Raw genomic sequence first — 23,904 nt, forward strand, 5'->3', positions numbered from 1 at the left:
CAGACCATCAGAAATGAAGTAACCCCCCAAATCCCTCAGAAAAATAGCTTGTTGATATGTCAACAAAAAAAAAAATGCCATTGTTGTCTCCCACCACCATGTTGTCTCTTCCTAAAGTTATATCTCAGCAGGAGCTTTAAACTGAAGGACAGGAGTTGGACTTGATGGTCTTTGTGGGTCCAACTCAGGATATTTCGTGATTTTATGATGCTATGAACTGATCTTTGTGAGTTCTCAGGGTTGGAAGAAGCAGGCAGGGCACAGTGAAGGGCGGATCCCAAAGCCTGAATGCTTCCCAAAGGCAAACTTGTGACCATGGTGGTGAAGGCTACTGTACTCCAAAAACATCTCTGTTTTTCCGTTTGTGCTTCTCAGCTCTGCTAAAGCCCACAAAAAGATGTGGAGCTGCTGAGGAGGCCATGGAGATGCTCCAAAGACTGGAGCCCCTCTGCTCTGGAGCCAGGCTGGGAGAGCTGGAGGTGTTCCCATGGAGAAGGGAAGGCTCTGGGAGACCTGATGGCCCCTTCCAGGGCCTAAAGGGGCTCCAGGAGAGCTGGAGAGGGACTTTGGACAAGGGCCTGGAGGGACAGGACAAGGAGGAATGGCTTCCCACTGCCAGAGGGCAGGGTTAGATGGGATATTGGGAAGGAATTGTTGGCTGTGAGGGTGGTGAGGCCCCGGCACAGGTTGCCCAGAGAAGCTGTGACTGCCCCATCCCTGGAGGTGTCCAAGGCCAGGTTGGAGCAAGCTGGTCTAGTGGAAGGTGTCCCTGCCATGGCAGAGAGTTGGATGGTCTTTAAGGTCCCTTCCAATCCAAACTATTCTGAGATTCTATAATTCTGCAAAAAACACACAAAAAGCCTCCGTTTTACTCACTGGCCTTTTGAATCCAGTTCCTCCATGAAAAAGTGCAGGAAGAACAGGAAGAGGAGGAGAGACCTCATTTAAAACTATACAAGGGGAAATTGCAAAAAATTACCTAAACCTTTAGGACCATATTTATATTTTGATTTCATGTAATATTACTTCCTGGTTTCCAGCACATATTCCCTGGGCGTCCCCTATCAAATATCAGGCAGTATTAAATCACTGATCCCTGATCCCCGTAGCTCTCAGAAAAACATCTGTACTAATTTGTTGGTTTTCCTTAACACAAGGGCCAGCTGAACTCCTCCAGGGCTCAGCCAAGTGAGATCGCTGACAGATGCAGGAGTGCAAAGATTTTTCCTTTATTAAAAATAAGGTTCCACACTCCAAGCCCTGAGCTTGTCATTTGCCAAAGTGCTGAAATGACACGCGGCAACCTTGATCCAACACTGTTGTGGAAACAAAAACAGGGTCTTACCTAATGCAAATGATTCCTGACAGCACAGCCAAAGTGGCCCTGGCCAACAAGGTGAGGGGTCTGGCAGTGGGATATAGCCCTTTTCTGCTCAGGGTCTCTGAAGTGTCTCAAAGGGAAAGAGTTATTTAAGTTCATCGACCTGGGAACGCAGCAGATCTGGCTCCTTGCTCACCACTTTGAGGAGCTTGACTCTATTTAGGACAAGCTTTGCTGCAGCAGCTCAGCACGAAGCTGCTTTAACAGGGACAGAAGTTCAGGTAGGGCAAAATCATCAAGGACTGGTGGAATAAACACCAAAGCTCCCGAGGGATGAATCAGCACCATCTTTGGTGTGCAGCTCCCAACACCTTCCAAGGCTTTTGCACATACGTTAAACTCATGGCACAGGCGTCCCAGGTAACCTAGAGGAGCACATGGAATTAAGAGTAGCCTTCCCTTGAAACAGAGTAGTTTTCCTAAGAAAACTTTCCAAGTTCAGAACAGTCCCAAGTAACAACACAAGACCTTGTTTTACTCCTTGTCTGGTGGGCTCTGTGATATGGACGCTTCTCATGTGCAGAACTTACACATATCATACAAGATGAAGAGGTATCAGAGGATGCCCTTGAATTAATGGGAATATTATCTGAGTGCAATCCAGCTGCCAGGGAAAGACCTACTTGCATGAATAACCTCAGCCATGTGTTTCACCCCAAAAGACTCACCACAGATCTTGTCAGCACCATATCTCAGCACAGGACTGACTCACACTCTGTGCCAGTGCTGGTGGTTCCCAGCATTCATTTCCCTGCAGGAAATTCTCTCCCCAAGGATGACCCAGTGAAAATGCAGGAAACCCCACAAACCCACATCCCTCCTGCAGCAGCCTGGGGATGAATCCCAGCCAGGGGCACAGGGCAGCCCATTGACAGGCTGTATCTGCTTCCAATAAACTTTTATAGCCTGTCAATGCGCTGAATCCTGTGCAGTAAAATTGGTGTCAGAAAAAAAGTCTTGCAGTGCCAGTGTCTTTTTATTTTTTTCCTCCTCTTTTTAATTTGAGGACAGCTGGGAGGGACTGATTCAGAGGCCAAGTTCATAAGATTATTTTTTTTGAGGGGGAGAAAAAAATGACTTTAAATTACAGTGGGAATTTTCAGAACCTCCTTCTGGGGAGAGGAGCCATTTTCAAAAATGACTTCATTTCCAGAGCTGGCTTTCCTCCCATTATTTGAACAAGCAAGGAAAAAAGAGTTCAGAAAGTAGATGAAGGTTTCAAATTTGGCTTGACTGGTTTCAAATTTAACGGTCATAAACTAGCCTTTAGAATTCCAGGCAAATTTTAGGATGGTTTCTCTTATCAGGCTGTCAGTCCTGAACCTCAGCCCACTGAGCAGAGATGACCCTGCACAGCATTGCCGTCAGGAGGCATTTGACACACAGCCAAGGAACCTGAGGACCTTCAGCTGGCAGATCTGTGCATTTAACCCTGCAAAGCTTTTCCTGGGCTTTTATAAGGGATAAGGTGTGAAAGCCTTGCTTTGCATCCCTTCCCTGGGATGCATTTTTGTGGCAGTCGTTAAGGGCCATATTTAGCCAGCTTAAATCCGTTTCAAGTTCCTGTCCCAGTGAAATGAGGAGCAGGGGACATTTAGGAGCAATTCAGACTCCAGTAAAGCACCAGCTGGAGACACTGAGACCAAGGAGACTTTCAAGCTGTAAAATCTCTTTATTCCCAACTTTTAAAATGCAGATAACATTGTTTTCTTAACGAGCACATTAGAAGATAAATATCCTGCCAGTAGTTAATAGGCTCCTTGTCTCCCAGGATTTGCAGCCCAACTCCCAATCCCACCGGGGACTGTTTAGGGCAGTTTCCACCCTGGCTCGCGGGTGTTTGTAATTCTTGGTTATCAGGAAAAGCTTTTCTTGGGAGGAGTAGGGCTTTGATAAAGCTCCTACAAAAAGCTGTAAGCAGGAGGAATTTTCCCGGCTTGGATTGTCAGTCACCCCAAGATTTGCTGATCCATGAGCCTTGGAGGGAACTGTAAATTCCATGTCCCAGCATATGGCTGAGTGAGGGAGGTTCCCCACATAGGGTGCAAGCAGCTGGAGCTACAGACAGATGTTCCCCACAGCAGTGACTGATGGTTCTCTCCCCTAGATGTCAACTTTCACTAGAGTTTTAGAAAAGATAAGTCAGTAATGATCACTGTTTAAATGACTCTTGGCAGGGAGAACAACACCAAGAGCCTTTATGAAGAGCTGCTCTTTGTCAGAATAGCACAACCCGTTAATTTTATTTATTTTGTTTCCATACTATATGTTGTCTCAGGGGTGGGTTGGGGGATGCATGGCGGGGAAGAACTGCTTTCTGAGTCTTTTAGACTAGATGTTAATGTCCAAGATGTGGTGGAGTGGCTGCTGGAGTTCCACAGCTTCATCTCTTGATATCACATCCTCAATTTTAAAGTGGTTGGGTTATTTTTATTTCTGGTGAAAGGGGTGATTGACAGCTGTGTTTGAATGGCCACAGGAAAGAAGGAAAGCTGCTCTGCTCTGACAGAGGGACCAGCTGACTGACCGCACTGAAGGGGCTGATGGGTGGTCTCTGTCCAGCCTGGTTTCCCACAGCATCCCACAGAGCAGCTCCTTGGAGAGCTCTGCCAGCAATCCTGCTGGTCATAAATCCAATTACGTAACATAGTCAATGCCTGTTCTCCAGGTGGCACCACAAGGAGAGAAAGCAAAGACAGCAAGCTGATGACAGAAACCTGACTCCAAATTTCTCATGACTTCAGGAGTCATTCATTCCTGCTTTCCTGCTTACCCTGGATGTCTCCTACCTCTTTGGACTTCAACCTCTTCAGTACACAAAGGTTTGCATGGCAGCAAATACCAATTTTGATCCAAAATAAGTATATTTAAGTCAGCATTTCCCTTTGTAAGGAGCAGGAGAGTAGACACAGTGAAAGGGCACTGGAACTGCAGTGAGGAGAGCAGGTTTTGGGGAATTTGGGTTTAAACCTGTCCCATGTGACCTCTAAAAGCCCACACTTTCCCCCTCAGCCTCCCCATCTGCAGGGAGATCATGGAATTCCAGATAACAGATTGCCAGCCTGCCCTACCAAGTGGTGAGAATTAACTGGTGCCTGTCCAGCTCGTTGGGAGCCTGGGATGACAGGTAGTACAAAACTGCAAACCCTATTATGTCATCCCACCATCCCCTTGGCCAAAAACCTGCCTTTGCAGAGAAGATCCAGACACCAAACACGTTATTAAGTGAGGATGTCTGACAGTAGTTCAGCTACGTAGAGATGTTAAATAGCAATAATAATGAAACTCTGCTCAGCATTTGAGGATGCTGTACATCTTCAAAGTACTTCACCAAAACATTAACTGATTATACCCAGAATAAATTGCTCACAGCTGTTGGAGATCCACGAGGTATTCAAAGAAATGGCTGGAACATCATCTATCCTGGATAGATGCACGTACTGCAGAGTAATCAAGAGCTCAAAGGAAACAACTTGCAGGGAGTTCAGCTTTTAGTGCTCTTCTGTACACCTCAAAATATGGTTTATTGTTAGAGAAAGCAGCACAGACCTGAGCTCCCTCCTCTCAATGCAGAAGAAAAGTTGTGACAGAGCCAAAGCCTTTATTTAAAGTCCAATGTCATCCTGTGAAAACTCCTATTCAACCCCATCTTTGCAGAAATAGCCCCATGCCAGACAGCTTAAAGCATCTCTACAGTGTTGAGACACAACCAAGATATGGCTCTTCTGTAATAAACACAGCAGACCCCTCCAGCAACCCCTTCTGCACTTGTCTGTCTTAATTTGAGTGTGGATTTCACTACTGCAGTTCCACACTATGTCAAAGAATTAAGGCTGCCCCAACCAGTTCCCATCCATGGCTCATAAAAACATCCCAGCTCAACTCTCCCATCCCAAACTATTCAGCTGGGAAAAAGCCCTTGCAGGTGCCCAGCAAAAAGCTCGAAGCTGCAAGTGCCAGGTACCACAAACACCCTCAAAAGAGCACCGGAGCACTTGCACCTTAAATAAACCCAGAAGGATTATTTCCACACACAATTGCTGGCTGGCTTTCCAACACTGGAGCAAGTTCCTGGGCTGTTCCTACCCAGACACATGCCTGGAAAGACACAAGGAAGGACCTGGCATCTGCAATAGCCATTAAGGTATAGAATGAGGTTTGTTCCCAGAGCTGCAGCCTCAGTTACAGGCACAGCTGGTCACTGCTCACTCCTGACCCACTTTGTGGTTTGCCCACATTCTCCCATGGTCCCTGAGGGCAAAGCTCAGAAGAAAACAAGCCTGGGAAGCCCAAAACCAACCACCTATTTAACACCACTTGACCACAGCATTAGGCTTGGCCTGTTTAGTCTGTCTCTTCCAAAAACAAGGCAGGTCACCCAGCACAGCAGCAACACCTGATCCCTGATCCCCTTGCAGCATGAACACCAAATTCCTGATGTCCTCACAGCAGAAGTACAGCAAATCAGGGCAGATGTGCTGTAAAATAACAGGAGAAAGGATGGAACATGCCCAAGGGTGAGAGTGAAGGGCACGTAGATCATCACCCTTGGTAAAACCTGCAGCAACCAGAACAAATCAAAACTGAGGGCTCCGCCAGAACTTAATTTTGGGGGATGAGGGCAGCAAAGGACAGAAAGACTGCAATGTTGCAGTGGAGAGATCAGGTGAGATGCAGTTCAGAAATAGGTCAGGACTAACATACAGGCCCAAAACAGGAGCTTTCCACATGCCAAAGGCCAAGATCAAGGCAGAGCAGCCAAACCTGCATCTGCACAGGGAGCTTCTATCAGGCAACAGAGAAGCCAAGCCTTGCTGGGAAAGGGGAACACAAAGCAAGAGTGAAGACACACTGACACATCCAGAGGAAAGCAAAGCAGCCCCTCATTTTCTTTAATATTAAAGCTCAGTGTGCATGCTCTCACAGGAGTTTTGGTTTCAGCTTTCCCCACATTTGCAGGCCGTGTCCTGCCACACATCATCACCATCTCCACAGAATCCTGAGGTGAATGCCTTAAAAATGGAAACCCCAGCATCCTCCAGGGATCCCTTGGAGACAGCAACCTAGCAAAGGATGAGTTATTTAAAAGCAGTAGCCTGTGATTCTTTGCCAAACCCTCCTCACCTGAAGAAAGCACCATAATACATTTCTTTGTTTGCCCCCAGTTCACCCACTCAGAAGCAGCGGGGGGGCTTGTTTTGCAAACCGCAATTTAGAAGGGGGTCTATGTGGTTTTTGAGTGATTTAGGCTCTACAAGAAGGGAATCACACCCTTAGTGTGCTACAGCTTAACTTGGTCTATGTGGATTATTTTAAGGAAACTTTTAACACACAGCTCAAACCAATTTGAGATAGGGGCTCAAGGGCTTGAACATGAAATAGGGGCTGAAAAGGCCATCCCTACCCCATGCATGGCAGAAAATATCCTCAGAAAATCACACCAGCTTGAGGTATCAGGTCTGGTCTGATAACAGGAGACATTGCTACACTGGAAAACATGCTGCAAGGGGCACTGAAGATGTTGGTCCAAGACTCAGCTTCCTGTGCAGCTCTGTCACTCAGGATCTGCAGCATAAAACCTAAGGCACGTTGTCAGTAGGTTGCATTCAAGTCTGAAAGCACAGCTTAAAGATCTCTGTGTGGGCCATCAGAGTGGGAGGAGCCAAGACCTACTGGGAATCAGCCCTGGAGTGGATTGGCAGAGCTACACGAGAGCTCTCAGGGTGGGTATGAGCCATGCCCAGCACCCAGTGATGGTCAGAAAAAGGCAGATTTGAGGAGCTTCTTGTGGCCACCCCTCACCCCAAGTGCCGCAGGAGGGTCTGTGCACCAATGTGGGAGGAGAAACATGGAAGGGCAAAGCACACACACCACCTGCTCAGGCTGTGCCTGCATCCAGGCAGCTCTGTCAGCCTCTCACTTGGAAAAAAAAGCAACCACAAATAGAGTTTCTCCCATCCAAGCCTCTCTCCTTCCCCTTCTGAGCTCATTCATGGCTCAGGCTCCGGGACAGCTGCCAGGTTGCCAAGTCCCCCCAGATCCCAGAGCAACACGATCAGGATGATGGCAGGGCCAGCTGCTGGAAATCACTGCAAGATCCAAACAACTAAAGGCCATGCAGGGGAAAACAATAAACCACCAGAAAACCCCTCACTCCTTTCCCTCTGCCTAGACATTGTGGGCTCGTTGTTACCACTATCCTTAAATGGCCAAATGAGCCCTGGCCAAATTGGCAACTGGTAATGAGTTTTTAAAAATATTTTTAAAATACGCTGTGTGGGGACTGAATAGCCCAGGGAACAGGCAGTGGATTTTTTTCACATTTAAGTGATTGTTTTGAATGCAGCTCAGGTCAATAGAAGTGACCTTGGCCAGGACCAGTGCCAGGTGACTCCAGTGTGAAATTCCCTCCTCCAAGCATCATCAGGAGTTCGTGGAATGGCAGAAAGGTGAGCTGTGTGCCTAAAGGATCTGCTAGTCCTGGTTTAACAGGGCTCATACATTTCCATATAGGCTCTGCTTGTAAGAGCTGCCCAACTCAGCAGGCTTAACTCAAAGGCAGAATCCCCTCCCTACAAGAAAAAAATCCCTTTCTACCTGCAGAATTACTGTCTCCTGCAACAAAACTCTCCAAAGTAATTTTAAAACTTTAAAATTTTGTTTAAATTAGAGCACACTAAAGCAAGCAACAACGTCCCTGTGTAAATAATGGGAAGCACGTGTCTTCCCATGGTGGTTTGCATAGTGGGCTACCAAATGTCCTCAGCTGACACCAAACATCAGCCAAGGGACATGAAGAGGATGGAGAGGAGAAGGATGCCTGCTCTCTGAACACATGGGGACCAGGAACAACACAGCTCAGTGAGGAAGATGGGATTTTGGGACACAAATCGCCACAGGACCCCCACTGACAGCAGCTGGGCTGGGACTCTGGCTTGTTCTTCCCAAAAAACAAGGGCAGGGGAGGGAGCCAACCAAAAATATTCATTTTAGTTCCAAAAGTATCGGGGATACTCCTTGGGGGGAACAGAGGACAGGTTGGGATGGGCCTTGGATGCCATAAACACTGGTGTGCTGGTTTAAAGGTAAACTGGCAGAAGAAAGGAACCCAACTCAAAAGAGATTATAAGTCAGAGTTACAATTTAATAACAATAATACAATAAATACAATTATATGGACAAACAATTGGTTTTAACCCAGAAAACTCAGATGTATAACTCAGCACCCTGGGGCACGAACAGAGTGGTGTTCATTGGCCCCTGTGCTGAGCTCCACATAGTCCCCCTGAGTCCAAAGGAAAAGGGGAGGAAAACCTGCTGGTCGAGAGTGCTGGTCACAGTCCAGTCAAGGGTGCTGGTTGCAGTCTGGTCGAGGTTCTGGTCCTCCTCTGGATCCAACGAATGGGGCCAGAAGTCCCAAGACCCCAAGATTATATGGGGCCAGAAGTCCCAAGACCCCAAGATTATATACCCTCAGGATCGAGTGGGAATGTCCAGTACCTCCCCCAGGGCGGGGAGTTCCACAAAGGGTGATTGTGAGTTGTGAGATATTTTTGGAATCCTTGATGGCCCATTAGCAGACATGACCCCTCACGCTGGGTGTGGAGGTGCTAATGACTCCCTGGAGGGGAGTTATCACACCTGAGTCATTGGTGTGAGGATAGGAACATCCTCCTATCTCAAAGGCTTTTTAAACACCCAACTTATAGCCTGAGGGGTCAGGTGTCCTCTGGGCAGCTGCTGCAAATGGTCTGTTGTTAACAGTTCCTGGGAAATGACATAGAGGATGTAGAATACACAGTTTGGGTATATATTATACCCACACAGTGATGAACTGGTCCTGGCTGCTCTAACTAGGACAACTGGTGATGGTGACAAAGGACAGCTGAGGAAGAGCAGCAGCACTCAGGCAGTGAAGAACATGATATTTTACCAGCATATCACCCTACTCCAGCTCCACAGCCTTCCAGGCAGGGCTTTCCAGCTCCTGTTTCCAGCAAGCAGGATGGGAACTTGCAGCTGACTTGAATTTCAAGCCAGAACTGTGGGATAATGTTGTTGTCCCCCTTTCCTCTGCTCTCTGTCAGGGCTGTCCACAGTGGCAAAGCTATTCTCTCTACATTCCACTGCTTCCACGCCAAGACACACAAGTCCGGGAATTTCCTCTCAAGATTTTAGGTGCCTCTGGGGTGGGAAGGGGGTCAGACTAACCTGCCACTCTGCACCACCAGCCCCACAGGCACCCAGATATATCCTGAGCATCAGGACGCTTAGGAAAAGCCCCCCCACACCCTCCATGCTGTGCCAGCTCCACAGAAATAGAACCCCAACCTGTCAGCTCTGTTCAGCTTTGCTCCCAGCACATTGGATGAGGCAAAACCAAAGGTGCTGCTCCCCATTACAAACCTGGAAATAAGGAAAATAAACCAGAGGGGATACAGTTCTAATCTGGGCTTGTCATCAATGTGCCTCCTGAGCTGTTTTCCACCACCATGTCCCCAGTGCACTGCAGTGTATATGTGCAGAGTGTTTCTCCAGCACTGAATCCTCTCCAGTTTCACTCCCCTTTTAGGGCAGCACATTAACCTTAGTGTGTGGCCATCCAAAACACCCTGTTCCTTGTGGTGTTCCATGAGGGAGTGGAAGGATCTGCACCTTTGCTCTTCAAGAGACTTGGTTTTTCAGAGGAGCAATCACTGCATGTGTAGTCCAGCAAACCCGTGGGCTCCCACATCTCAGCACATTAACAGTTGACTAGTTCATTATTAGAGAGTCTGGTCCAGCTGAACTCCTCCCTGCCTGCCCTCTGCCTTTCAGATAGAGGGAGAGTTCCCTATGGAGAAGTCTCTCACCTACAGCAAAGGAGAGCCCGAGGGTTTGTCATTTTTGGTGGGAACAGGAGCCACTACAACCTCTCACTGAAATTGCTCTTCTTCACCCAGCTTTCATCAGAAGCATCCTGACAGCTTGTTACCCTCATTGCATCCCACAAGCTCACCCCCACTGTCTGCAGGTGCATGAAAAGCCTTTTTCTGCCTAAACACCACTCCTGGGCAACTGGCTTCTTTCTCTTCCATTCCTTTATCCTCTAAGGCTTTGCTGTGTGCATGGAAGACAGGACAGATGTCCAGGCTGCTGCAGTCCGGGGTGCCCTGAGGGACAGGAATTGCAGGATGAGGTAAGGCAGGAGGAAGTGGGTGCTCAAGGCTGAAAGGAAGGACAGCTGTGGCTGTTCCCAGGATCTGGAGCAAGTTAATTGATAAATACCAGAGCTGGACCGGAAGAAAAGCTGGGCACTCACAGCCAAGAGAGCTGAACTGCTTTGGAAGAAACCCTGGCCTCTGTTGGGCAATCTCTATGGAAGACACTTACTGTGCTCCAAGAGCAAAAGGCAAATTAGGGATAAGTAAATGCACACCCCCTCACTCAGTCATGCACAGCCCTCCAGCTTCCCACCTCCCAAAAAACAGCCTCCAACAGCCAGCCCACAGCTCATCCTGTGCAGCTGCCTGTGAGGAGCTCAGTGTGAGAAACAGCAAGATTCCAGCCTTTCCAGGGCTCGGGGAAGTCCAATGCACACACCATCTTGTACAGCCAGGGCCTGTAACTCCCAGTGCCTGACAGTCTTTGAGACTTCAGGGGAGGGTCAGCAGCAACCGGGACCTCAAGCTTTCTTTACAAGGCAACATTAAATACACAGCCAACCGCTCAGTAAATAAAAACTGCAAACCCTTTATTTGGAACATTTACAACAGTCAGCAATACAACCTTGTGCTTCTTTGGACTCTTACAGTTATAATTCAATAAAAGAAAACTCCAGTTGGTTCCCACCACCCATGAGTTCAGCCAAATCCTATCCTGTCACACAAGCAGCAACTCAGACCCAGCCAGGACTTCCTCTGTTGCCATGTAGTAGCTCAGGATGCTCTGTTACAGAAAGGATCTGGAAACAGGGAAAAGGAAAAGTATAAGCCTTCAGAAAAATATAACACAGTCACATCCTCCTTGCTGCTCCTCAAGCCTTTAATGTCCTCAGTCACTGCAAGCTTCTTACTGCAAAGAGAACATCAAACACACCAAGACAGCTACTTTTCTCATCCCTTCCCTAGGAAACTCAGCCCCCCTCGGCCTGATTTATACAACTTCGTGCCCTCACACACCTGTGAGGACAGGTTAATTGGAGCCACAAGCTTAACCTCCTTCTCTCCTGCAGGTGGGACAGTTCAGTTTACTTTGTCCTCCTCCTCCTCGTTTCCCAAACAGTCAGAGATGGCCCAGGGAACTGTTTTTGAGATGCACTTTAAAGCCTTTGTGGGTGACTGATACTGGAAGATCTGGGAAGCCCTGTATTTTTCCACTTTATCTAAAAAGCTTCATAAGGCTTAGAGAGAATTACTGAGCAAGAGAACTCCTCTGAGCCACACGTGCACCCAAACCACCTGTACATTAAGCTTCCCTTTTTGCATGTGCTGACACATCCACAAAATTACAGATTTAATTAACAAACATCACTGCTGTGCCCTTCCAGATGATAGAAACCCTCTCTGTGTACGCACACGCAAAACCCTTGTGCACACCCTTGTGTGCACATGATCTGTGCTCCATTTGTGTTTGGCTTGGCTGCACAGCCTGTGCTCCGTGGGCTCAGCCAGGAGATATCCAGGCTAAGATAAACACCAGGCAGCTGCTGGGAGCCAGGGATACTTTGGTGATTAACAGCTGTGTGGGGTTTACAACAGAGCCCCCCAACCTCTGTGAGCCCTCCAGAACAGCCTGTTTCATTTCAGCTTTCTGTTTGTCAGGAGAAGGCTGGGAGAGATCAGAGGAGATTGTCTGCGAAAATCACAGGTGGGAAACCTGATGAGGAGAAGCTGTTGCCTAAAATCCCGTCCGTTTCCTAGCACTCTGGCTTTGCCCAGCGCCTCATGTGTAGCCACAACCGTGAATGTGATTTTTTCAAGGTTACTTGAATCTATTAAGCTCTTTAGAGAGTGGCCAAAGGAGGGCAACAAAGATGGTCAAGGGCCTTGAGGGGAAGCCGTGTGAGGAGCAGCTGAGGGGCACTTCAGCTTTGAGGAGACTGAGGGGAGACCTCATTGCAGTTACATTTTCCATGGGAGGGGAAGAGGAGGGGCAGGCACTGAGCTCTACTCTGTGGGGACCAGGGACAGGACCCCAGGGAATGGCCTGAAGTTGTGTCAGGGGAGGTTTAGGTTGGAGATTAGAAAAAGTTTCTTCCCCCAGAGGCTGGTTGGGCACTGAACAGGCTCCCAGGGCAGTGGTCATGGCCCCAAGGCTGCAAGAGCTCAAGGAGCATTTGAATGATCCTCTGGGGCACAGGGTGTGACTCTTGGGGATGGTCCTGTGCAGGAACAAGAGTTGAATTCGATGATCCTTGTGGGTCCCTTCCAACTCAGCATATACTGTGATTTTGTGAATCCATGAACGAATAGCAAAAAGCTTCTGGAGCAGCCTGTTCTCTCCTGGTTTAACATAACCAAATATTTCAGAAAAAGGTCCTGTAAGTGTTCCATTTGTGGCTCTTGACAAATGGGCTCTTCCAGTGCGGACAAGCAGCGACAGGCTTGTCCTGGAAGAGGAGAAGCTGGGAAAAGGAGATGGACCTGGGCTTTAGAATAAGAATGGAGCTTATGGGGATATATGGGGAAGATATATGGGGAATATGTGGGAAAGACAAAAAACAATATTATTACCCCTTCATACCAAGAAGGAACAGGATCATAGATTCCCAGAATGGTTTGTGTTGGGAGGGATCTTAAAGATAACATAGTTGCACCCCCTGCCATGGGCAGGGACACCTTGCTCAAAGCCCCATCCAACCTGGCCTTGGACACACCTTAGGCCTTGATGCCTAATGACTGTAGCTGATCATGTCCAAAGAGCACCAGGAAATTCCCAGTCTGACTTTGCCACAGCTAAGGCAGGACTGCTGAATGGAAACCCATCCCAGCAGCCCAGGATGCCTTATGCACCATTCCAGAGCCAAAGACGTTTTGAAGTGAAAGTTGCTCACAACGCGACTGTAAAAACAAAGTCTGGGGATTAGTTAATAATGTGTGGCCTGAGAAAACAAACACATCTCCCCATAAAGACCCTGGTTCAAATGAACTGGGGCTGTCGTCATTAAAACCCACCATCTGCATGTCTGTTTTCCACTGGGTCTAGTGTGAATTTAAAGGGAGAAATAGTCCTCTCAATATCATCCTTCAGGGCACTTCGAAATCCAGATGTAGCTGAAAGATGCTGTGGCTTGGACTCATCCCTGCATCCCATTTATATTGAAACTAAACATAGGGAGCTGCAAGCCCTCAAGCTTTTATCTAGGAAGCCTTTGTTGAAGGCAACAGCTCCTTGTCTTCAAAATGCTGAAGGATCTAGATCTGGATCTCTACTCCTCCTTTCCCTCTTCCCCACTCCCAGCTCTCTCCCTGCCCCACACCTGAAAAACCAGGTCCAGTACTAACCCACCTGAGCTCAGGGGGAGTGGAGGCCTCCCTGGCTCGGCTCAGGTTGCCCTTTCATGCCTAATTGCGGCTTATCAAGGACCAAAGTCTAATAATGGAAAAAGGAGAGCTCCCTCTGACAGCTTAACTGATGGGTGTAATTAGGGACTGGCCCACACAGCTTTTCATTAGTGCACGGCACAGCATAGGAATTATTATGGCTGTTGTGGAGGAGTCCAGGAAAATGGCATCTCCCCCAGCCTCCAGCAAGGAAAAGGGGAACAGAGAGGCATGGTACAACCACGATGCTCTCTGTCCTCAGGGATTCATAGCTGGCTATCAGGGTGTGTTTCCAGTGCATCCTGGGTACATCCAAGCACATTTTGGTTTCATTGCATGTGGTACATTCTGAATTTTTTAAATTTCTGCAGCACCCTGATCACCAGTGTCTGAGTCTCTGAGTCTGGAGTCTGTGCTTCCTTCTCTCCAGGCACTTCCTTCTCTCTAGAAGAGCCTGACCCTCTCTTTCCTGACCCCACAGGTTGCTGGTTTTGGCTGTGGTTCCCTCTCCAGCCCTCCTGAATGCTGAGATGTCCTCCCTCAGTTGTCATTGCTGGGTACCTGAGGTGTCTGTATCACTTCCTCTGCTTTCCTTCCTGAAATATTAAAAATATTTTCTTACATAGCAAAACACAGCCATACTAAGAAATACACTACTTTTCTAGGTAGAAACAAAGTCCCCTGTCTCCCTTCCTCCCTCTGCCTTTCCAAGCAGAACTGGGTTCTCTCTCCTACGTTTCAAACAAGATTTGGGATTTGTTAGTTTGATTCTGCAGCTTCAAGCTTTCTTACTCCTGGGCAATGTCTGCCCTTCTTGTGGCTGCTTTATAGAAGAACTTGTGATTCTAAATGGCAAAGTGAAGGAAAAGGAAGTAAACTGGATATTGTGCCAGAATCACTCCTGGCACTCCTCCCATTTCTATTTTCCCTTACTTCATAAAGCTGGAATAAATCAAAGTGAGCAACATACCAGTGAACTGATGAAAGGATAGCAGAATCAGCACTCTGGTCCCTTGTACTGGTATAAAAAAGGTGTACTCCCAGTTTGTCTGAATTACAAGTGGTGGGGAAGGAGAATAGCCCTGGAGTGTTTATTAGCAGTCATAACCTTAATCAAATAACACTCAAGGATATGTAAAGGAATCTGTTCCACTGCAGCCTCCCAAGCCAAATAAAGGAGTAAATGGGACTTCTATCAAAAATCCCTTTTAAAACTCATGCATGTTGGGCTCTTAAAAAAAAAATTTCTCCCAATGTCTTGGGGAACAGCCAAAGCTCCAGAGGAGCCACCCTGGATGAAGCCAGGGTGCCAAGGACTCAGGCTCTGTGGGAACGATCTCCAGCACTGGAGAGAAGTGATGGGCCAGGGTGATCCTGCCTGCTTGGAGGAGGATGTAGAGGATGAAAAGGATGCTCTCCAGAAGCATCAAGGTCAGGTTGGACAGGGCTTGGAGCAACCTGTCCCTGCCCAAGGCAGGGTGTTGGAATGAGGTGATCTTTAAGGCCCCTTCCAGCCCAAAAAATTCCAGGATTCCATGATTATATGATCACTGGCCTTACAGGCATCTCCTAACTCAAAGATCTCCATCTGCCTATTTCCCTTTGCATGGCAGGAGCCTCATTCACTCCCTCTCCCCATCTGTGGGGCTGCTTCAGTCAAGGTTTATATTATTATGTAGAACTACTTGGGGGAAAAAAAAGGAAAGAAAAGAAACAGACTCTGTGTAATAGAGGTACATGTAAATAATCACTGCCCTAATCCCCTCTGACAATGAAAGATATCCAACCAGAAAATGTTCGAGCCTGTAACTCAACCTGAAATTTAAGCACAAGGAAGTCATGTCAAAAGGAGACTTGGGTTCCCATAAAAGCCTCTCTACTTCCAGACCCTGGGCCCCTTAGCCAAAAAAACAGAGCAAACTTCCAGACATAACATCTGAGAAGTGCAGGCCTCACAAAGGGAGTCTCTAACCTCTGACAGAGAGACAACCACCAGGAAAACAAGTGGAGCAAAGGAAGCCTTTGAGCCCAGATAAAGGACCTGCCACAGAATGGGGGCACAGTTTCCATCAGGGATCAAGCAGGCAGTGGTACACTACCCCAGGAGGGCTAGTGAAAGCCTTCTCAGGGGAGTAATTCCAAACCAGACTGGATAAAGCCCTGGAGAAAATTTGTGGCTGGAGTCTGTTCTCCTTCACTCTTGTGCAACAGCCCTGAAGAATGACAGAAGAAACTGGCTTGGTGTAGGAAGAGGAGCCCCTGGGCAGAGAGAGGGGGATTAAATAACCTAATTGTGGTTTCAGTTCTCTGGCTCCATCACTTCTATCCCACTAAGGACACACAGAGTGTGAGGTCCCCCAGCATGGCACGGGCAGGGCTGAAAATCCTCCTGAAAGCAGCACATGTCACCTGGGGAAGGGAAGACACCTCCATTGGAGAGATTGTGAGGACACCTCTGTGTGAGGACACCTGGGGTGAACACCTCCTCTGCAGTCAGTGATGATACCGAAAAGAAGGATTATGGTCAAATTTCAGGCTACTTTTAAGAGTAGAAGACCAGCCCATGACCCAGCCTTTGGTTTTTCAACAAAGGAAGAGAACCCCTAGGACAGCATCGTCTTTTCCAGGACTGGCAGCCATACTGCTCCATTCCATGTCACCACTCACCTTGCCTTGCCTGCCTGACCTCAGCAGCTTCCCATGGACTGCCAGAAACCTAGATCCTATTCTTCCAGCCATGAAGCACCTGCCCAGAGTGTTTCAGAGTCCCCCCTTACAGCAGTGTTCCACAGTCCATCAGAAAGATCCCTTGGGGGTGTGATTATTGCTCTAGAGGAACCCCAAACCTAAAAAAAGAAGAGCTGCCTCCATAGCACATACAGAGGGGAGGGGATGTGGGAACAGCATCATTCAATGAGAACAGGTAACTTAAAATCCCAGAATGGTTTGGGTTGGAAGGGACCTTAAAGCTCATCTCATTCCAACCCGTGCCATGGGCAAGGACACCTTCCACTATCCCAGGTTGCTCCAAGCCCCATCCAACCTGGCCTTGGACACTTCCAGGGATGGGGCAGCCACAGCTTCTCTGGGCAATCCCTGCCAGGGCCTCACCACTCTCACAGGGAAGAACTTCCTCCTAATACCTAAACTTGCTGATACCGGAATTTGTTAATACCAAATTTGCTCACCTTGGTTTCTCCTGTTATCTCAAATTCATGGTCCCTGTTTAGCTCAGACCCCCACCAATGCAGGATGAGCTACTGGAGCACCAGCTTGTGCTCCCAGTGCCTCCATGGCCCTAACAGGTACTGCTGGCACACTGCACCCTCTGCCTACACAGAAAGCAGCATCACCCTGATGAAAAAGGAATGTCTAGAGGAAAGTGTTGGGAAAACAAGGAGCAGCCTGCAGAGAACAAAAGCTCCTCAACTGCAGGACTCCAGAGTGTGCCAGGAGCAGTGCTGGCTGCACTTCACCCCTCTTTATCCCAAGCCTCCAGACACAAGACTCCACTGGTGTTGAATTCCCGCCGCATGTGACAGGATCTCTCCCCTGATACACCAGGAAGTCCCTCTCTGCTTGTTGGGAATTTTCCAATATGATGGTTTCTCATTGGAAAATGCTGATACACTGAAATCAAAGCCTGTGGTGGGAACGTACCAGTTGCAGGGAATCTTTCATGAGAAACTTTTCTTCAAGCCCAGGCTGGAGCTTGAGAAGTGTGAGCAAGGGCTCTCTGCATCCCACATCCCCATCACCTGGCAGAGCTGGTGGTCCCCTGGGATGGGGACAGCCCCACCCCTCTCTGTATTTCCTTCTCCTCCTCTCCCCACCCCAGGACCCTTCACTGTGAGGTTCACGGCTCTGCAGACTGATTTTATCCCTTATAGATGCTGTAACCCCCAGGGACATAGACCCTTCACCCTGCAGGCAGGACGTTATTTCGGAACATGGGAAGTGCAGGGGGGATGTGAAGCCACACTCGTTTCTCTTCAAGATCACTTGTCCACCAGATTTTCCTGAGGAAATCTGAGCAGAGCCTTGGGATCACCCTGAAGGAAACAGGCTCAAATCTGGGAGAAGCTCCCATCCAGGAGCTGGGCTCTGGCCTGCACAGAGTTTGCAGGATGCTGTGGTGGCACGAGGTTCACGAGTGTCCCCTGTCAACAGTGGCTTTCCTTTTTCCCTCGCAGGCTTTGCGGTGGCTGAGACAACAGCACCATCTTGTGCCTCTGCTTGGTCTGGGGAAAGATTTTAGTGACAATCCCAAAGCTCCCTCTCGTGGATCCTGCAGCCAGCAGGTCACACCAGCCCAGATGCTCCTCTGCACATCCGAAGTTGCACATCAAGGCCAGGTTGGATCCCCATGGCAGGTGGTGGAACGAGATGAGGTTTAAGGTCCCTTTCTGGGATTCCATGATCCCTTGAATTGGAAAGTTCAGAGCAGGTGTGAGGGCAAAGCAGACCTTGCACTTTGCCTGCTCTCCAAATCAAAGTGAAGAAACCACTCCTGGGCATGGCAGGATGTGGCATGTTCATGCCCTGATCAACCACAACACCCGAGGTCCACACAAGGACATTGTGCAGGCAAAGGTTTATCCTGTGGGTGGGGAAGTCTGTATCTGACAGCTCAAACCTGCCCCTGAGGATCACAGCACATTATTTTAGGAGCTACCAGGTGTCACTAATTTTGTTCCCCAAAAACATCTGAAGGGCTCGGGTCCTTCTAGAGGTGTTTGAAGACAAGGGAGGTATCTCCACCTATGACCTGCAGAGTTGGGCCCACAGGCACTCAAGTGACAGGCAGCATAACTTAAACTGAAACTTTTTTGGAAGTTTAAGGTTGTTGCAGGAGGATGCTCCCTGCAAACACTGTCGGTGCCTGCCAGGCTTTCCACACCTCCAGGGTCAGAGCTGGCACTTTAACTGGATTCGGCGCAGCACCAGCGGTTATTTGCTCATACAAAAGTGTCCCTAGTCTTTTCCAAGTCATTTCTACCCCTTCTGCAACCATTTTCTAATTTCACATCGTGATGAAATTGGGTCCTTCTGAAGTTTTTCCCCCAGAAGAATCAAGATTGCAAAATCTCTCAGTGCCATCTCATCTGCCAGTGCTTGTGCTGCACTCCAGGCTAAACGCAGCTGCTGCCAAGCAGAAGAGATAAACTTTTCCTTAAAGACAATACAATCCACAGACCAAACATAAAGAGCTTTTTAAAGGGTATTAGTAGCTTTAGAGGGAGCTTTAGCTCTGTGTTTGCCACCTGAGTGAAGCAATGAGTGTAGCCCTACTCTCTCATGCTGATCTCACACCCTGATGTCTCAAGGTACCTGATGTGTCCTCCTCTCTCCCACCCACAGAATTTTCCTCTCAAGACACAATAAAGAAGTGCAGATTTCACACAGAATCACAGAACCATTGAACTTGGAAGAGACCTTCAAAGATCAAGTCCAAACACCAACCCAGCACCACCATAACCACCTCTAAACCATCAAGGGCCACATCCAGAAGCCTTTTGAAGACTTCCAGAGACTGATTCCATCACCTCTCTGGGCAACTTATTCCAAGTTCAGCCTTCCCCGTGTCCCTCACCATGCACGCTGAACCTTCCAGGGAATATCAGGCCTGCCAGCCTTGTTGTTGTTCACTATCGATGAGATAATGTCTCTTAAATCTGGATCCCTGACACGAAAGTGTCCAACCCCCTTTTGCCTGTGGCTGCGTTCCAGTTTCAGGACAGAAATGACCAGGAGAAATATGAGAAGTTAGTGACATTCTTGGCTTGGGAATCGTCAGCCTGGCATGGAAAGGAATGTGATCAGAAAGAGACATTGCAGTGGTTATTTTCAAGGCCTTGCTGTGTGAAGCACTTTCATCCATGCTGTTCTAAAGTAGCTTTTGGGCTCCAGGTGAACCTTGGGGGTAGAACAGGTTATTTTTTGTTGGATCAAGAACAACCTTTAAAAAGGAATTGCGGCACATTGTGGCTATTTATACCCTGGATGCTGTTTTCCTCAAGATGGACAGGAATGTATCCTGCTTTTCCGGGCAGGTGCTGGCGGGAATATTGCCAAGTAACATTGTGAGTGCCTGCCTTGAGGGATAGGGGGCGTTTCAGATGGGGCTGCTTTGGAGATGCACATGAATCTGGGATAAAGCTTCTGGAACATGCAAGGATGTGTTTGAGCTGAAGTGTGTTGGGAGTGACAGCCATAAAAGCTAGTTTATTAGAATTCACTTGCACGGACAAAAGGAAAAGCTTAATGGAGCTTGATGGAGTGTCGGGAGCCCAGAGCAGCCTTGGTTCAATAAAAGCACATTGGCTTTTGAGATAGTGATGAAGTGCAGCCCTGGGAAGGCTCCTCACATGCCAGGAAAGCTCCAGGCGCTTTGTCTTCATCACTTTGTCACAAAAGGAGCAACAAGAAACAATCTCCATCCTCTTAGAGTTACTCAATTGTTCCAATGGCAACTTCCTCTCCCAAGGCCACATCCAGAGGAGCAGGTGAGGTGATCTGGGTGAGAAATAAAGCATGCTGTTTGTGCTGGTGGCTGGAGCATGTGCATGGTGATGGTAAGGGAGGAATACAAGAATTTTTATTGGCCTAATCACTCAAAAATGTGAGTGAAATTTGAAATCCCCACCAGCACAGGAGCACATGCTTGTCACACAGACAAATTCCCCAGTGGCCCCAACTATACAGGAGGCAGATAAGCATCAGAGCATCTGTGGAGGAGAGGAGACTACCCAGAGCTAATGCTCTAAAAGGGGCTGCAAACATGAGCAAACTAGAGAATATGTTGCAGACAGAGGATCCAGCAGCATTTTTTGCAACAAACATGTCACGAGTGCCATCAGATGGAGGCCACTTGCTGGCAGCAAGAGGGGAGGTCAGGACCATGTGTCCTGCATGCTGTACCAGCCAGACATGGAGAGGATGAGCCCCCAACCTCATAACCTGATATTAATTAACACCAGCTCAGCTTCCACAGCTCTTTCTCCCCATCCTGTACTGCGAGAGCTCCTGAGGCACATAGGAATGGCATTACTTATAGAATCCTAGAACAGTTTGGGTTGGAAGGGACCTTAAAGATCACTTCGTTCCACCCTCTGCCATGGGTAGGGACACCTTCCACCAGGCCAGGTAAGGGGAATTCTAGTCCTTCTAGTGGAATTCTAGTGGACTTCTCCAAGAGAAGCGGCTCATAGCTGCCTTCACATGGATGCCACCACCTCACAGCCATCAAGTGAAGCTATTAAATACCAAGCACTTCCCATGAGGCTGACATTTTTAATCCCCACTCTGCATTCTCTTTTCACACACTGGTGACTGAGGCCTTTCCCCACTGTGAGGGCTTTTCCGTTCTTCCTCATTTCTCCAGCCTTATTGCTCCCTGCCACTCGCAGCTGAGAATTAAAAGACATAATAAAGAGCCCTTGAACCGGACGGCGGGGTGAGGGGTTGAAAAAAAAAAAAATCAGGTCCGTTGTTTGAGGCAGGGATTCATCTGCCTCTCCCTGTGGAGATGAAGAGGCCCTTTCACCCCAGCAACCAGAAGGTTGAAGCTGGATATGTGCTCACCAGTGTGGCCGTGGCTGGGAGCTGCCAGCCCGGGGGCTGACAGCAGTGACATTTCTACCTCAGATTAGAGGGGATGGTGCAAAAACGCATTAGAGTTGCTGGGGAGACTGTCCCTTCATAAGGCTTCACGCCTGGGAGTGGGCTGGGGTAGCTATGAAACGGGACCACAGCGTGGCTTCAACCCTCTTTGCAGATTAAGGTTAATCAGAGCCTCACCAGCCCACCGTGCTGTCCCAGCAGAGTCCAGACCGGCTGGAGGTGGGAGACCAGTGCTTCCAATATCCCCACCCAGTGCCCCTGCTTTGTTCTCTGCTTCTGCCCAGTGACTTTCATTACAAATATCCTGTTATTATGGAGGGAGAGAGAGGGGGGAGAGGGCCCACACAAAGAGAAAGAAAAGGCTGCCTGCTAGAAACCCAGTAATTACAGGGCTTTGGCTTTCCTGGAGGAGGATTCATTCTGATTCGACATGGCTGTGGTTCACACATACGGCTCCCTCTGGGGGTAGGCTCCTGGTTTGATTTCATTATCAGGTACCAGGGGAACTTTTGCCCCAAAATGAGTTCCCAAAAGGGGATAGTTCCACTTTTATTAGTTGCTTTGAAAGCAGTTTTGCTGTTGCCCCCAGAAGCCTCCACGTTCACTTGGCCAAGGGATGGGAGAGCACAAGTGCCACGAGTTGGGCTGTCAGAGCAGCCTTGTTACGGTCAAAATGTATGGAAAAACTTCTTATAGAATCCCAGACTGGTTTGGGTTGGAAGGGACCTTCAAGATCATCTTGTTCCAGGCCCCTGCCATGGGCAGGGACACCTTCCACTAGATCAGGTTGCTCCAAGCCCTGTCCAACTTAGCCTTGGACACTTCCAGGGATGGGAATCCACATCTCTCTGGTCTGTTATTGATATGCAGTCACCACCTATTTTAGTAAAATCTGGTTGAAATAACCCTTCGAATGTCTCCTAACCCCACACATGTGAAGACTCTGTTCTCACATTGGTTATAAAGATAAGTCAAATCCCTGTTTGTCCTTTTACAAGGCAGGTAAAACATAACTCAGGTATAATTGTGTGCAGGTAAAGTCTCACAGGACCCAAACTTGACTTTTCTGTATTCATTCTTAAGTGTTGCGTGATTTTTTTCAGTTCAAGCTCAGCACCCAGAACATTCAGTGTCAGGACTTCTGCACAGCTCTGGGTCAAGTACCAACCCCATTTTACACCTGGGTGAAACAATGGCTCAGATTAACCAGGCCAAGTTCATGCTGGAAATCTGAGAAAAGAACAAGCCAAACTGCCTCTTCCCTGCTCAAAAAGCATGTTAGACACCCTCTCCCCCTCCCTAATGCATCTTTACATATTGTACACAAACCTGAAAAGGGGCCTGTTTGGGGCAATTTTACACCATTCCTCTGGGAAATGTATTTCAGAGTTGGTTTTTCATCTCCCCTGGTGATTTGCCAACAACTCTAGGACATTTGTAGGACACCTCACAGCAGCAGGGCTGATGATGAGGCAGAAAACTCAACAGGAAAGATGTTTCTGCACATGGACCTTTAGGCAAGTTACCTCGATCCTTTGTGGTTTTATGATGTGCACAAGACAAGGACCAGCACATGAATTCACTGCAGTCTCAGAGGGTAGTGTAGTCATTGGATGACAAATACTAAGAAACCTCCTGTCATGGACAGTGCCCCAAAGTACCAGAAGTCACTTCAATCCCTGTAAGCTCACAAACTCCACATGTACTTGTGTGCTTCCAGGTGTCCGGATCCATTAGTCTTGGAATGAATGCAAAGGGCAGAGTTGGACTGAAGTTTGGGTTTCAGGCAACTCTGATCTGCTACTAAAAAATCGTAGAATGGTTTGGGTTGGAAGGGATGTTAAAGCCCATCTCATTCCACTCCCTGCCATGGGCAGGGACACCTTCCCCTAGACCAAGGTGGAGGTCGCTTCAAGTCTTGTCCCAGCTGGCCTTGGACACTTCCAGGGATGGGGCAGCCACAGCTTCTCTGAGCAACCTGTGCCAGGGCCTCCCCACCCTCACAGGGAAGAATTTCTCCCCTCTATCCAATCTAAATCTACCCTTCTTCGGCTTAAGACCAATCCCCCTTGTCCTTTCCCTACGTATCCTTATAAAAAGCCCCTCTTCAGTCTTCTTCTAAAATCACTTAGGTGAGCACTGGAACTGAGTCCCAGGTTTATGGTTTGGCTTCTCGTAAAGACAGGCCCACTCACAAAACTCAGCCCCAAGCTCAGCATTTGGTTTCCAAACATGCTGAACGTTGCTTTGGTTCTCTCTCTTAATTCCCATCATCTTTCTCTTCCTCTCTTTATTTACTTCTTAGTTTCCCTGGGTCTTAATTTCCTGCCCCTTCAGCCCTCCTGTGCCCAATCCCTGCCTACATGGGATTGACTC

At 48.3% G+C, this 23,904-nt stretch overlaps 1 protein-coding gene across 1 annotated transcript in view; it reads right to left on the reverse strand.

The window, feature by feature from the left end:
- Positions 1–11,097: 11,097 nt before the first annotated feature.
- SNX19 (sorting nexin 19) overlaps positions 11,098–23,904 on the reverse strand; it is a 39,469-nt gene continuing 26,662 nt past the window's right edge. The window contains exon 12 of the mRNA XM_027699327.1: positions 11,098–11,324. The gene's annotated coding sequence lies outside the window, so the exon portion shown is untranslated. The remainder of the gene's footprint in view (positions 11,325–23,904) is intronic.

Source organism: Neopelma chrysocephalum, unplaced genomic scaffold (genome assembly GCF_003984885.1).
Source record: "Neopelma chrysocephalum unplaced genomic scaffold, ASM398488v2 Primary Assembly neopelma1_138, whole genome shotgun sequence".
NCBI classification, from domain to species: domain Eukaryota; kingdom Metazoa; phylum Chordata; class Aves; order Passeriformes; family Pipridae; genus Neopelma; species Neopelma chrysocephalum.